The 16,315-nt window shown below is 39.3% G+C and overlaps 1 protein-coding gene across 1 annotated transcript in view; it reads left to right on the top strand.

Moving 5' to 3' along the window:
* The window catches only part of KCNN3 (potassium calcium-activated channel subfamily N member 3), a 297,364-nt gene that overhangs the window by 90,948 nt on the left and 190,101 nt on the right, over positions 1-16,315 (top strand).

Below are 16,315 nucleotides of genomic sequence, written 5' to 3'. Positions count from 1 at the left end.
AATTGTGATATACTAGAACCAAGATGTCAACTTGAAAGGTCTCCAGTGGAGTGCCCCAAGGATCTATGCTTGGCCCTAATGGTTAACACTTTTGTCCTTTCCTTGGATAAAGACGTATGCCATGATCATCAGATTTATAGATGACTTCAAGCCCTGGGTGACAAAGTCAGGATTCAAAAGCTACTGAGTCTAGAACATTGGGTTGCATAAAATAATTTGTATTTGAAATTTAATGACTAATGCAGAGTTTTAACTTCTGGATTCAAAAAAATCAAGTTCATAAATACAAGGTGCATGTGGAGTGGAAGGATTAGATAGCAGTTTGACTGAAAAAGATCTGGGGATTTTAGTGGACTACAAGCTGAATATGATATGGCTGCCATCTTGGGGCTTAGTGCCCCTGTACTATGACCTGTTCAGACCACATCTGGAATACTGTGTTCAGGTTTAGGAAGGCCATGGATAGGATGGAAGGCCTTGGATTCATGCTGTATGAGCTGAAAGGTACGGAACTAGGGTTGTTTAGACTTGTGAAGAGAATACTTGGGGAGAGGAGGAAAGGAGAGAAGAATTATAGCTATCCTCATGTATCTGAAGGATTGTCCTGTGGAAGAGGGATTCATTTTATTCTCTGCGGCCCCAGAGGGCAGAAGTAGGAACAGAGGATGGATATTTCAAAGAGATTGATTTAGGCTTGCCTCTGGAAAAAAAGAGCTCACCAATAGCGGAGTGGGCTGTGCCCAGAGTTAAGTGGGCTCCCCCCTCCCTGGAGGTCTTCAGACAAAGGCCAGATAACCACTTGACTCTTATGTTATAGAGGGAATTCTTGGTCTGGTAGAGGTTGAACCAGATGGCTGCTGAAAGTCCTTCCAGTTCTGAGATGTTTCTGTGATTGTGTTATACAATAGAAGTAATAGGGTTGGGTTTTATTTTGGGGGGGGGCAGGCAAGAATGGGGATCACTGGGCCCTTTGGGTACTTACACTAAACTCCCATGGATGAGGCCCAAGACAGATCTGTCTTGTATTAAATCCCAATGTAAGTTTATAGTAAATTACTCTAGGAAGTTTCCTGTGTCTTCTGGCAAGGATTGATATCTGATCAGAATGAAAGTCTTTGGAGGCTGAGAGGGGGCCATTCCAACTTCTGCTGCTCAGGAGAGACTTGATAACCAAGAGGTACATTGGTGGGAACCTAAAAACACTGTCTGTCCTGGATTGCCTGGACAGATGTGAGTGTCATTCCTCCTGTGCTTTGAGATTAGGAGGAAAGTGAGTGGAATAAACTAGCCAGGTCTGCTGTGGAATTGGAATGATGCTGCTCAGATAACCTGTATCTTCTGGCTGATGGAAAGTAATGACCAAACCATCTTTGAAATCCCGAACTATGTGAGTATAATACATACATACATATCTACACACCTATGAGGAGGGGGAGCATTCCAGGCACGGGGCACAGCTAGTACAAAGACGTGGAATGAATGAATGAAAAGCATTTTGAATGAAAAGTTTTGGGGAGAGGAGATGGAGTGTTGGGTGTGAGGAACAGCAGGAGGACCATTTTGGTTGGACTAAAGAGTATAGGCAGGGGAGATGTGAAATAAGGCTGGGAAGGTATGTGGGGTCTAGGTTCTGAAGAACTTTAAATGTCAAATAGAAAAATGTGTGTACGTATATATGTATGCACGAATATTTACATATATATATGTATGCATACTGAAGTTGGTGTTGTACACATATAAAATATAGAAATATCGATATATATTTATATGAAAGTTAAAAATATATATGCATACATACATATATATAATCCCAGAGGTAATGGGAACCATTGGATTTTGTTGAATAGGAGGTAATATCACCCAACCTTGTCCTCTTTAGGGTATAAAGCACTCCAGGAAGGTAACTTTAGTAGAGGTGGAGAGGATGTATTGAAGTGGAGAGAGGTTTGAATGTGAGAGACCAAGCAGGAGGCCTTCATGATAATCTAGGTGAGAGATGATGAGGGCTTGTCTGTGTGAGTGGTGAGAAGGGGTTGTGTGGTTTGTCCTTCATTCTCGAAGAGGACCGTGACATCAGGGAGATGATGACATGACTTGCCATTGACTTTGATTTGACTGAGGGAGGGCTGTGCAAGGTCACCAGCCTCATTTTCTCCTCCAGAGCCATCTGGTTCCAGTGGCCAGATATTCATCAGGATGACTGGAGATGGCCCAGGATCCAGTGGGAGACCTTGGTCCTTTTAAGCTAAGGTTTTTCCAAGTTCTCACTTTGAGTGAGGCAACGTCCATTCAGTGAATAGGCCTCTTTAAGAAGTGGGTCAAAGGATGGACCCTTTAAGGGGACAAATGTGATGGAGGTAGAAAAGACAAATTTTGGATAAGTTAGTGGATATGGGAGATGAGTGAGAGAGTGAGGAATCTGAGGAATGCATCAAGTTCTCTCTAATTGGGTAACTAGAAGGATGATGGTGTTCTCCACAGAAACAAGGGTGAGTTTGGAGGCAAGATGAATCCTGTTTTGGACATGTTGGGTTTGGGATGCCTGAGAGACATTCATTTCAAATGTGAGGCTTGTTCAGTTGTTTTTCAGTGACCCTATTTGGGGTTTTCTTGGCAAAGATAAAGGAGTCATTTGCCATTTCCTTCTCTAGCTCATTTGATATATGATGAAACTAGCAAGCAGAGGACTTTCTCAGGGTCACACACCTAGTAATATCTAAGACCAGATTTGAACTCAGGATGAGGAGTCTGACTTCAGGCCCGATGCTCTGTGCACTATGGTACCACCTAGCTGCCCTCCATCATGCCTACCAGACTCAAAATCTATGTAGCTCACTGACTCAGTTGGTTTGAGCATGGTAGCAATGTTTGAATAGTACAAGCAGAGCAGCAGCAGATATGCAAAAAATACTTCTCTGACAAAACTAATTTAGCTTATTGTATTGAGAGGTGGTAAGTGGTGTGATGTAATGAGTGGTAAGAACACTGAATGTAGAGTCAGAAAATTTGGATTCAAATACTGACTGTCCTCTATTCCCTATGTTACCTTGGGTAATTCCCTTCATTGCTTTGGACTTCAAAAATTCACTTCTGGAAAATTGTGGGGTATACTAGAGGATCTTTAAAATACCTTCCAACCAAGGGTGTGTTTGGTAAATGTTTACCTGGCTCTCTGAAAAAAAAATGTGTTCCCTATACACTTTTAAGTTTAATCTGCATTCTTAAAATTGTCTTCATTGCTTTGTTAATTCTATACAATCAATGAAAGAATAAATCAAGCCCTGATTTGTAGCATTGGTCAATTTCCAAGGTGCAATTTCTCGTGCTGAAAATTTAACAGTTGGCTCTCACCAGCCAGTGTGAGCTGCCTCCATCACAGCCCTCATCTGACTCTAACTCTTAAAGCTCTATGTTATCTTTGATGGTTCGATGTCTGATTGGCAATACCCCTCAGCCCCAACTCCCCTGCCCCTCATTTTGCTGCAACCAACTTATAGCCTTATTTCTCAACCTAAAAATTGGAGGGCTGCTACTATTCTTGTCCATTTCTGTCTTCCAGTACCTTCCAATATCTGTCATCTATCTCCTTTCCCTCCCCCTACACACCTGGTGCCTCCCATTCTCAGCTTGGAATCTGAGGCCTAATCCTAGTCAGGTAGAGCTCTACCACAGCTTCTCAGCGGTTGACATTCATTCAGTTATTCATTCATCAAGCATTTATTAAGTACCTACTGTGTTCAATGTCCTGTGCCAGGCATTGAGGAGATTCAAAGTCTAAGTCAGACAACATTCCTACCATCATAAAGCTCATAGTCCAGTGAGAGGATAAGACACAAACATATTATTATAAAAACAAACATTACATGACAAATATGTTGGATGCAGGACAAAATGCCACGTGAGGTCCAAAGTGAAACTTGTGACCCACAGCGGAAATCAGAGAAGGCTTCATACAGGAGCATCACCTGACAAACAGATTGAACACCCTGCTTTATCAGTTTGCCTGTATGTTTGGTTTCCAACTTGCTGCTTTTTAAAGAAAATAATTTTTTATTGATAACTTTTAAAAAATTGCTGTAACTTTCCAATAATTTTGTCACCCCCAAAGAATCCTTTTCTATGGAAAAGAAGTTCAGTTAAGCAAAAACCAGGGGCAGCTAGGTGGCGCAGTGGATAGAGCACCAGCCCTGAAGTCAGAAGTACCTGAGTTCAAATCCGGCCTCAGACCAAAACACTTGACATTTACTAGCTGTGTGACCCTAGGCAAGTCACTTGACCCCAATTGCCTAAAAAAACAAACAAACAAACAAAAAAACCCCAACCAACATATCTGCCATGTCTGACTACATATGTCTCATTCCACACCTGTAGTCCACCACTTCTCTATGGACATAGAGTTTCCTTGTTAGTCTTCAGGAATCAAGATTGGCTATTTCGTTGATCAGAATCTTGAAATCTTTCCCTGCTGTTTCCATTTACATCACTGTGGTCACCATAGAAATTATTTCCTTGGTTCTGTTTGCTTCACTTTCTATTGATTCATACATGTCTTCTCAAGTTTCAGATGCGATAGTATTTATAAAATGGCTTAACAAAGTGCCTGGTACCTAAAAGGTACTTAATAAATGTATGGTTCCTTCTCCCTTCCCTTCTTTGAATCCTTCATATTTGTCATATATTATGGTGCAATAATATATTCTATCACACTCATGTACCATAGCCTATTCCTTCATTCCCCAAATTATGGATATTCTGTTGCAATTTTTTTTGCTACTGCAAGAAGTGCTTCTATATATATATATATATATATATATATATATATTATATATATATATATATATATATATATATATATAAAACCTTCTTTCTGTCTTTGACCTCTTTGGGCTCTATGCCCAGTAGTGGGCCAAAGGGGGTAGATACGGTATAGTGACTTTTTTTTTTAAAGGATACAGTGCCTCCTAATTCCAATCTGCTTCTCCAGGGACCACCCTGCCATCCTTATCCATCTCACTCCCATTACTAGGAAACTACTCTGACACTTGGATGGTGGTAGGCCTAATTCAGTGTCTGACATGGGAGAAAGAGGGAGAGGAAAGAAGAAAGTGAGGGGTGATTTTCTGATTTCCTATAATTGTTGGGGAGACTTGGGATAATAAACTAATATAAATTATTTTAGAGTAATTATAAATATATTTATTATAACTTAATTACAAATATTTATTATAAATAAATATAAATATACCAATTATATATTGTTATAGATTTATTATAAATATATTCTTATAAACTATTATAGATTTATTAGAAATATGTTATAAATATATTTATTATGATTTATTACAAATCCATTATAAATACTTTTATTATAAATTATTTGAATTTATTCTAATTTATTCTAAGTTCATTATAAGATAAACTTATTATCCAATGTGAAGGGCTTAGAAAATCCTCTTTTCTTGGGAATTTTCTGTTTACCTCTAGCTTCTTTCAGGCCAGTCAGAGCTAGGGCAAAGTTTGGGAGCTGGCGTTAGTAGAAGTCACCTTCCATCACTGTCTTTCCCCTACTCTTCCATTCCCCCACTAGGGGGAGATTCATAAGGGAGAGTCAGTGTGATGCCAAAGACATCATGGCATATGAAAGAATGAGTGCTGGATTCAGATTCAGGAGACCTGGACTAAAATCCTAGTCTTGATACTTCCTCTATGAGTGTCTAATATGAGTGTTGTCTGAGCCTCAGTTTTCTCATCTGGAAAATAAAGATAAGAAAATTTAAATTACTCCCTTCAGAGAGTCGTTTGAAGAAAGCACATTATAAACCTAAGGAGCTATCTAAATGTGAGCTGTTGTTGTTGAGAGCTTTAAAAGCTTTCATCTCAGAGACCTTTTTTCTCCTCTCCCCTTGCCCTGTCCTCCATCTTGGATTGTAGAAAGCAGCATTCTAAGCTCCCATTCTGCTTGACTCCCTCACTGGCCCTCCCTCAACTGTCCTTTTGTTGTGTGGTGCATGAGTTACCCGGAACACACAGGCAAGAGGCAGCGTGGTCCCTTGGAGAGAGCACTGTGGAGTCAGAAAATCTGAGTTTGAAACCCACTTTTTCCATTTACTAGTTGTGTGACTTGAACAAATAGTAGCATCATAGACCTAGAGCTGAAAGAAGCCTAAGAAGACATCTAGTCCATATGAGGAAACTAATGCCCAGGGAGATGAAATGACTTGTCCAAGGTTAGACAGGCAGTAAGTTTTAGAGGCAGGATTTGAACCTAGGTCCTTTGACTCCAGAATAAATGATCTTTTCACTGTATACACTGCCTCTGTATCTCAATTTCCTTATCTGCAAAATGAGGAAACTTGCTTTCTATACTTCAGAGCTCTCAACATAACAATCGTTTATTAAGCACCTACTATGTATAATGCCTATGTTGAGCACTAGGTATGAAAAGTCCAAAACAACAAAACTAAACCAACCCAAAACAGCCCAAACCCAAAAGATATAGTCCTTGTCTTCAAGAGTCAAAGAAGATAACAGATGCAAAGTAATTTGCAGATTGTAAATCGTTGTACAGATGGTGAGCTGTTATTATTAGTCTCAGGCTAGGTCTACGCACATATAAAAGGCTTTCTTCTGCCTAGGTTTGGGTGAGGGAGTGAACTTCCCCACTTAATTCCTTTTGTTTTAGTTCAGAATTTTTTTTTTTTAGCCAGCCTTAATTTTGAGAAGAAAAGCTTTTGGCACCGTCTTTAAGGTATTTGGCATCTGATTCTCAATTTGCTAAGTCATACTGATCCTCATGAAGCTAATGAACTTTAATAAAATCTGGAAAGATCCCTAGTGGTGAGTTCTTCCTTAGCTTATAGTAACTTTTGGGAAAGAACTGGTCATGGGGAGCTTCTTGGAGAAGAGAGAAGTTCTGTGTGATGTCCTCATACAGAGATTTGTGGGTTTCCTATCCCCCCTCCCTCTGGAGTAAGGGTTATCCTGTCTCCCTGTTACTGTTTTCTAACAATGCCCTCCCACGTTGGCTGTAGCAGGTGCTCATTATATTTGTTAGTTGGTCATTTAGTATCACTTTCCTCATAGATAAAGTCAGGGAATTGGGCTAGATGACCTTTAAAGTTCCTTCTATTGAAAACATTCTTCTCTACTTTTCTGAGCTTCAGTTTCCTTTTCTGTTAAATGAGAATGATATTGCAGTTGTGTCTGACTCTTTGTGATGCCATTTAGGGTTTGGGGTTTATTTTGGCAAAGATACTGGAGTGGTTTTGCCATTTCCTTCTCCAGATGAGGAACTGAGACAAACAGGATTATTTGCCCAGGATCACACAGCTAGTAAGTGTCTGAGGCTGGATTTGAACTCTGGTTGTCCTGAGTCCAGAACCAGCCCTCTATCCACTGTGCCACCTAGCTGCTGTTGTAAGGAAGACACTTTGCAAATCTCAATGCCTGATAGAAATGTGAATTATTAGCATTATTATGTTTTTTCAACTTAATAGTATTTCATTTTTTTCCAACTACATGTAAAGACAGTTTTCAACATTGATTTCTACAAGATTTTGAGTTCCAATTTTTATCCTCTCTTCCTTTCCTCCTTCTCCCCATGATAGCAAGTCATCCAATATAGGTTACACATGTACAATCATGTTATACATATTTTCACATTAGTCATGTTGTAAAAGAAGAATCAAAACAAAAGGGAAAAACCATGAGAAATAAAAAAACAAAAAAGTGAAAATAGTATGCTTCGATAGGCATTCAGACTCCATAGTTCTTTCTCTGGATGTGGTTAGTATTTTCTTTCCATCATGAGTCTTTTGGGATTGTCTTAGATCATTGCACTGCTGAGAAGGACTAAGTCTATTGCAGCTGATCATTGTACAATGTTGCTGTTACTCTGTACAATGTTCTCCTGGTTCTGCTCCCTTTACTCAGCATCAGTTCATGTAAATCTTTCCAGGTTTTTCTGAAATCTGCCTGCTCATCATTTCTTATAGCACAATAGTATTCTATCACAATTATATACCGTAACTTGTTCAGCCATTCCCCAATTGATGGGCATCCCCTCAATTTCCAATTCTTTGCCACCACGAAAAGAGTTACTAGAAGTATTTTAATAGTAAACATTATTATGTTTAAGAGTATATCCTAAGCCCCCTTCGAGTTCTAACATTCTATATTCTGTGTTCTAACATTTTATGTTCTAAGTTCTCCTCCAGTTTTAATATAGCATCATAGCTCCAGAGCTGGAAAGGCCCTCAGAGAATATCTAGTCCAATTCCCTCAATTTGCAGCTGAGGAAACTGAGGCCCAGAGAGGTTAAGTGATTTGCCTAAGATTACACACATGTGTTCTATGTTCTAACAGTCTACATTCTAAGTTCTCTTTCAGGTCTTAAACCATATAATCTGTGTCCTAATGTTCTATGTTCTAAGCTCTTGTCTAGCTTTAACATTCCATGTTCTCTGCTATTAAATTCTAAGCTCCTTTTCAGCTCTTAAACCTTTGTTGCTAGTTGCATCTGATTCTTCATGATCTCATGGACTACGGCATGCCACGTCCTTCTGTCCTCCACTATTTCTTTGAGTCTGCCCAAACTCATGTTAATTGTTTCCATGACACTATCTGTACATCTGCCATCTCCTTCTCCTTTTGCCTTCAATCTTTGTCAGCATCAGGGTCTCTTCCAATGAATCCCGTCTTTTCATTATGTGGCCAAAGTATCTAAGCTTTGACTTTCCAGTGAATAGCCTGAATTAATTTCTTTAAGTATTGACTGATTTGACCTCCTTGCTGTCCAAGGGACTCTCAAAAGTCTTCGCCAGCACCACAATTTGAAAGCGTTGATTCTGTGGTGCTCAGGTTTCCTTACAGTCCAACTCTCACAGCTATACATTGCTACTGGAAAAATCATAGCTTTGACTATATGGAACTTTGTCTCAAATCCTACGCTCTGCATTTTAGCATTTTTTATTTTAAACTCTCACCTTTAAAATTCTGTTCTTACATTCTGAACTTCCATCCAGCTTTAACAAACCCTGTGCTCTATGTTCTAGCATCCTATGTTCTAAGCTCCTTTCCAGTTTTAATATTTTGTGTTCTAACCTCCCTTTCTGCTCTAATATTTTGTGTCCTACATTTTAATATTCTATGTTCTCTTCTATGATCCCACGAAGGTACTTCAGATCTAAAGGTAAGGAAATGCCTCAGGGTACCTCTTTCCAGCAAAGAAAGTTTTACCTATGGGAGGGCTCACAAGCACAGCTGCCCAGCTGTGCTCTTACAAATGGAAACTGCCCTGCACAGTGGCAAACCAGCAAGGAAATTCTTGAAGCCAGTAGGATTAAAGAGGAGGGCTCTATTCTGGGACAAAGCCAGTACAGAAAGGGTGCCTGGGAAGCCTAGAAAAATATAATTCTGGAGGGCTTGCTGTCCTCTGCCAAACGAACATTCATCTCTTGCTCCACTTTAATTAATGTTACATTGATTGATCGTAGGATCGTATGGGAAATGGAAATAGGGATTGCATTCTGGGATGTGGAGAGTGTGGAGGCTGGGCATCTGGGGCTCCAAGTTGTATGAATGGCCTCAGCAGCCTGTCTGGCCTTCCTGTATGCCTCAGGCTCCCCATACATCATCTGAAGCAGCTGTTTCTTTAGAAAGAGGCATTATGATGAGATGCGCATTGGGCTTATTTTGGAGTTAGAAGACCTGGGGTTGAGCCCCAGCTATGTCACATACAAAGCATCCCTTCTCTCTGAGCCTCAGTTTCCCTCATCTACAAAATGGGAACATTCTCATCCTGCCTATCTCATAGTACTGTTGTGAGGAGGGCATTTTATAAATGGTAAAGCACTATTACAAAAATGAATTATAGTTCCTGTCCTTAGTATTCAGAGCCTTTTCATGTACATTGTCTCTACAGAGTTTGATAAAGGAAAGATTGTGAAACTTGGAAGCAGGAGAGCCTGGGTTTGAATTCCAGCTCTGATATGAACTATGTGACCATAAGCAAATCACATCACTTGCGTCCATTTAGCTTAACATACTTGAAAAAGAAATCCCTGCTGCAACATAACATACCCTATAAGTGGTCATGCAGTCATTGCTTGAAGACCAGAGATGGAGAAGCTTCTACTCCCTCCCGAGGTATCTCATTCTATTGATGGATCATTCTAATTGTTAGCAAGTTCAAATTTGGTCTTAGACACTTACCAGTGGTGTGACCCTGGGCAAGTCACTTACTTAACCTCTGTTTGCCTCAGTTTTCTCAACTGTCAAATGGGAATAATAATAGTGCCTGCTTCCCAGGGTTGTCATGAAGATCAAAGAAGATAATATTTGTAAAAGTGCTTAGCATAGTACCCAGAATACAGTAGGCGCTTAATAAATGTTTGCTTCCTTCCCCCCTTCCTGATGTCAGTTCTCTGGGTCTCTCAAGTTTGTTGGTACCAAGTTCCCCATCCACATACATTGTGTATTCACAACCACATTGGGAAGCAGGTAGGGAGGGGTCTACTGTCTATATTTCGCTACTGAAGAAACTGAGACGCAGAGATATTGAGTGACTTGACAACAGTCACTTAGCTAGTTAGCAGCAGGACTAGACTGAGATCTCCAGACTCGTGGTCCCCTGATTTTTCCAGCACTCTATGGCATTTGAATGAATTTTAGCGTGATACGACTGAATGAGCACTGACTTTGGTTCCAGAGGACCTGGGTTCACCCCACCCCCTACCACCACCTCTGATACTTAAACTCAACTTTGGTCAAGTCACTTAACTTTATTGGGCCTCAGTTTCCTCATGTGTAAAATGAGGAGTTTGGAATAGATCTCTTCTGGCTCTGTACCTATGATCTTGAGAACCCAAGTTTCTCCAAGATAGTGTTCTAGCCTTGGTGATATAGCTGTCTGGGAATTACCATGGTTACTCTACAAGCAGCTTCTGTTTGACATTTCTGGTTTAGTCGCTACATAGTTTCGCATTTGGGCTTAACCCTTTCTACTGCCGAAAAAAAGGTTTGGTTTGCTCTTTTGCTCCATTCTTCACAGATGCGCCTTACAAAATGATGACTTCTCTTAGAAGTCATCAACTTAGAAGCCTACAACTTAGATCCAATTGTAGCGTAACAAAAGGAGCTATTTTTAGGGTCCAAAGACCTGGATTCAAATCAAATCTTTGCCACTTAGTACTCATATGACTTTGGGCAAGTCTCTTTACCCCCATTGGGCCTCACAGTTCTTCATTTCTCAAGTCAGGGGGCCAGTTAGATGATATCTAAGGGCCCTTTGGTCTCAAATCCCACAAGCCTATATTCATTCCCACATTCCCAGAATCGTCAAAAATAATTATTCGTTTGCTGACTTTAACGATGGCCTTGAGGAATTGCTGTTGCATCATATACAGATTTGCAGGGCTGGATTTCTGACAGGTCACGTGAGGGATGTGCCTGACAACAGTGGTAACCAGAGCCCTGAGAATGATGGGACGTCCTTGTCAAGGGTGACACCAGCATCAGCAAACACCTTCCAGATTGGTTGCCAGCCCTCTGCTAGCTTCCTATTTAGTTTTTTTTTAAAAGCCCATTTTATATACAATTACCAGCAATAATATTCCCCAGGTCAGGATACTATACTTTTCTTCTGTCCTTGAACTCTGGCTAATGGACAGAGAGCTGCCTTACTCTCAGCAGTTTGATGTTTATGAATGAGAAAGTCATGGAGCTTCATCCTCCCTTCCTTTTCGTCCTCTTCTTTTTTCTCCCTCTCCTCTTAATGTCCCTCTCTTCCCTCCTTCTCTGGTTTGGCTGCAAGAAGAGTAGGGATGAGATTTGGAAAGGCAGATTGGAAGCACATGGTGGCAGTGCAGAGGTGGCTTTTGAGTTAAGCGCCCTGAGCTCTCTCGTATTCCACCTCTGTGACCTCACTTAGCCTTGGTGGTCTTCAGTTTTCTCATCTGTAAAATGAAGAGGTTGTGCTAAATGATCAGCTAAGGTCCCTTCCAGCTTTAACCCTGTAATTGTAAGGAAGATTTAAAGTGCCAAGATAAATTTATGTTTTATTTAGTTGGCGATGAGGGACCATGACTTTTAATAGGGGGTATACATTAGGAAATGGGGGCTTCTTATGATACTGATAACCTAGCCCACAGTATGCACTAAGGATCCATTTTTGGGAACTGAAAAAGTGACTTATCTCTTATTCATTTTCTTAATGTCTACAGCTAGGTGGTACAGTAGATATAGTGTTGGGCCTGGAGTTAGGAAGACCTGAGTTCAAATCCAGCCTCAGACACTAGCTATGTGACCCTGGGCAAGTAATTTAATCCCTGTCTACCTCAGTTTCCCTAACTATAAAATAGGAATAATAATAACACCTTACCTCTCAGGATTGTTGTGAGTCTCAAATGAGATAATATTTGTAAAGTACCTGGTACATAGTGGGCACTTAATAAATTCTTATTTGCTTACCTTCTACTTAAACTTGAAATGGTAGACACTGATTATTCTTTGGCTCAGAAATCTTACTTTAACTGTGATGCCTCTCAGTCTCTTAAAAGGATCAACTGGCTGGGTTGTACCTCCTCCCTCTGGCCTCCCACAGAGCTTTATTTGTACCTCTCTTACTGCTGGGTTGCATTCTGCCGTGTACTATTTGTGAACTTGCTGTACTGAACTGTCAGCTCCCTGAGGGCAGGGACTGGCTCTCATTCGTCTTTGTATCCCCTCTGATGCCTAGTACAATTCCTTACTTACAGAAAGTTTTCAATAACTGAGAAAGGAAAGAAGGAAGGAGTTCCATTATTCATTGCTTAAAGTAGCATCTTTAAGTAAACTCATCATTCAGTCATTTCAGTGATGTCTGACTCCCCATTTGGGATTTTCTTGGCAGAGTTACTACAGTGGTTTGCCTTTTCCTTCTCCAGCTCGTTTTACAGATGAGGGAACCAAGGCAAACAGGGTTAAGTGACTTGCCCAGGATCACACAGCTAGTAGGTTTCTGAGGCCAGATTCAAACTCAAGTCTTCCTGACTCCAGCTCTATCCAGTGAACTACCTAGCTGCCCCCAGTAAACTCATAGATTCGTAATAATAACTCGCATGTCTATATCCTGTTAACATTTAAGAATGCATTCTTCACTACAGCTCTGTTGGTAGGTAGCACCTGGCACATTGGGTCAAACACTTAATAAATGCATGTTGACTGACTTGCTTATTGATAAATAGTATTATGCCCGTTTAGGGCATATTGAGGTTCAGAGCTTTCTGATTTCGAGGAGATAGCCATTAAGGTGCTTGTCAGTGCTGAGATTTTGTGATTTATACTTCCTGTAAAGTGTGGGAGCTGCAGTTCTAGCCTCTGCTCTGTGTGACCAGTACTTTAGGTTCTCCTCAATTCGATAAACATTTATACATTTTTAATTTTAATTTTATTTCATCTTTGCTTTTTGGTGAGGCAATCAGGATCAAGTGACTTGCCCAGGGTCACACAGCTAGTAAGTATCAAGTGTTAGAGGCCAGATTTGACCTCAGTTCCTCCTGACTCCAAGGCCAAAACTCTATCCACTGCGTCACCCAGCTGCCTCTATTGATCCATTAAAAAAAAAAAAAGTAGTATAGGGGAAGCTAGGTGGTGCAGTGAATAGAGCACTGGCCCTGGAGTCAGGAGGATCTCAGACATTTGACACGAGCTGTGTGACCCTGGGCAAGTCACTTAACCCCATTGCCTAGCTTCCCGCTCCACCCCGCCCCAAAAGTAGTGTAACCTTTTGCATGTAGGACACATCTATTTGAAGCTTTTGTAATATGGGTAGAAGACATTGGGCTAATTATATTTATGCTGAGCTATTTTCAGTTTTCTCAGTAATTCTTCTTTAATATATTGTTCATGTTCTTAAGTTTATTTAAAACTTGGTCATTGTGTTTATTGTTTCTAGGTCTTGTTTGTCATTCCACTGACCTACATTTCTGTTTCTTAATTAGTAACAAACAGTTTTGGTGATTACACCTTTGTAATATAGTTTTGAGGCAGCTAGGTGGTTCAGTAGAAAGCGCACTGGGCCTGGAGTCAGGAAGACTTAGGTTCAAATTCAGCTTCAGACAATTTCTAGCTATGTGACCCTGGGCAAGTCACTTAACCTCTGTTTACCTTAATCCATTGGAGAAGGATTTTCTTTGCCAAGAAAACTCCATGGACAGTATTAATGTGCTGTGGTTCATGGTATCATGAAGATAAGGATATGTCTGAACAACAATATAGTTTTAGATCTGGTAATGCTGTGCCCCCAGGTTTTATTAGTACTTTTTTCATTAGTTTTCTTTTATTGAACTTTTGCTTCTCCAAACACATTTTGATATTATTTTGTCTAGTTCTATAAAATAACTCCTTGGTATTTTGATTGGTATAGTATCATCTCTGTAAATTAATTTATATAGTATTACCATTTTTATTAAGTTGGGGAAGCCCAACCACAATGAATATCATCTTTAAATATTTTCTGCTTTTATTTCTGTAAAGATTCTTCTATAGCCTTATTTAGATAACTCTTGAGTGTGCCCTAGTAGGTTAACTCCCAGGTATTTTATGCATTCTCTAGTAATTTTGAATGGAATTTCTCTTTCTATTGTTTCCTCCTGTTTTTTTTTTAAGTACCATATAGAAATGCTACTACTTTACTCTCAATTTCTTCATTGATTTACTCGGGTTTTATGAAGAAACTTCTCTTCCTTCTTCTCCTTCTTCTCCTCCTTTTCTCCTTCCTCTTCTTCTTCATGACTGCTACTTCTTTGACCTAGGAAATATGACACAAGAAAACTCCTTTTACCAATGCAGATTGACATGTTCTTTGCTGTTTGTCTTAGACAGTTGCATGAGTGGAGAGAGATTGAACTAACTCAGGTCAAATAGCCAAATAGTGCCCAACTTGGACTTGAACCCAGATATTCCTGATTCAGAGGCCAGCTCTCTATCCTTCATTACATGCTTCCTATCATCTTCAAATAGGGATAATTTTGTCTTTTCCTTGATGCTATTTATATCTTTAATTTCTTTCTACTGTTTTGTTGCTATAGCTAGCATTTTTATAATTTACTTAAAATTCTTTCCAAACATTAAAGTATTATATAAATGTCAGCTGTGATGATGATGTCAAATGATAATGGGGTCATACTTGTTTTATCCTTATACTCACAGGGAAAGATTCCAGTGTTTTTTCTATTGAAAATAATCACAGCTCTTGGTTTAGATATGCACTTTTTTTTTAAGAAAAAAATTTCCCTTTATTTTATTATTTATTTATTTTAAACGTTCTTTTCTTTTTAAATTTTGAGTTCCAAATTCCTTCCCTCCTCCCCCCTCCTACACCCACTGAGAAAGCAAGCAATATGATATCAATTATACATGTGAAAAAATGCAAAACATGTTTTCCATTTTGGCCATATTTCCTAAAAAAGCAAGAAAAATAAAGAGAGTGAGAAAATTATACTTCAATTTGCACTCAGAGTTCATCAGTTCTCTCTCAGGAGGTGGATAGCATTAAGGAGAGGCCCTTCCATAAAATACTTGTCAGGGTTTTTAGCATAAATTAGTGTTATATTTTGTCAAAGTCTTCTGCATCTATTGCTATAATCATATGAGGTTTTTTGTTTATATGATTAATTATAGGGTTTTTCTGATGTTGGACCACACCAGCATCTCTCATATAAATCCAATTTGGCCATAATGAATATTTTTTTCATATCTTTCTGGAGTCTCAGCTAATATTTTATTTAAAATTTTTGCATCAATAGTCATGAAATTGGTCTATCATTGTGTTTCTCTGTTTTGTTCCTCCCTAACCAGAGTATCAAGATCATATTTGTTTCATAAAGGGAGTTTGGAGTAGTGTCTTCTTTCTTTATCACTGGGAACAATTTTCATAGTATACAGTAGACATTAATTGTTTTTTAAGCATTTGATAGAATTCACTGACGCAATCAGTCTACACTTGGGTTTCTTTCCTTTGGTATTTGAGGTATGGCTTGCTTGATTTCTTTCTCTGAATTGGGGTTCAATTAAAGGTTCCTTTTCTTGTTTTGTTCATTTGAGTATTTTACATTTTTATAATTACCCACTTCTTTTCAATTCTCAGTTTTGTTGGCATTTAAGTGTGTGTGATAATTCTCTTTATTTCCTCCTTATTTGAATTCAGCTTGTTTATAATTGATTTCTTGCCTGCCCCTACCCCTTCTTAATTAAGTTAGCTAATGACTTATAGATTTAAAAAATCTAGTTCTTTGTTTTATTTACCAGTTCTATAGTCTCTTTGTTTTCAATTTTA

This window comes from Phascolarctos cinereus, unplaced genomic scaffold, assembly GCF_003287225.1.
Source record: "Phascolarctos cinereus isolate Bilbo 61053 unplaced genomic scaffold, phaCin_HiC Scaffold_5;HRSCAF=322, whole genome shotgun sequence".
NCBI classification, from domain to species: Eukaryota; Metazoa; Chordata; class Mammalia; order Diprotodontia; family Phascolarctidae; genus Phascolarctos; species Phascolarctos cinereus.
The sequence above is the reverse complement of the archived record's forward strand: the minus strand, read 5'-3'. Positions and strand labels throughout refer to the sequence as shown.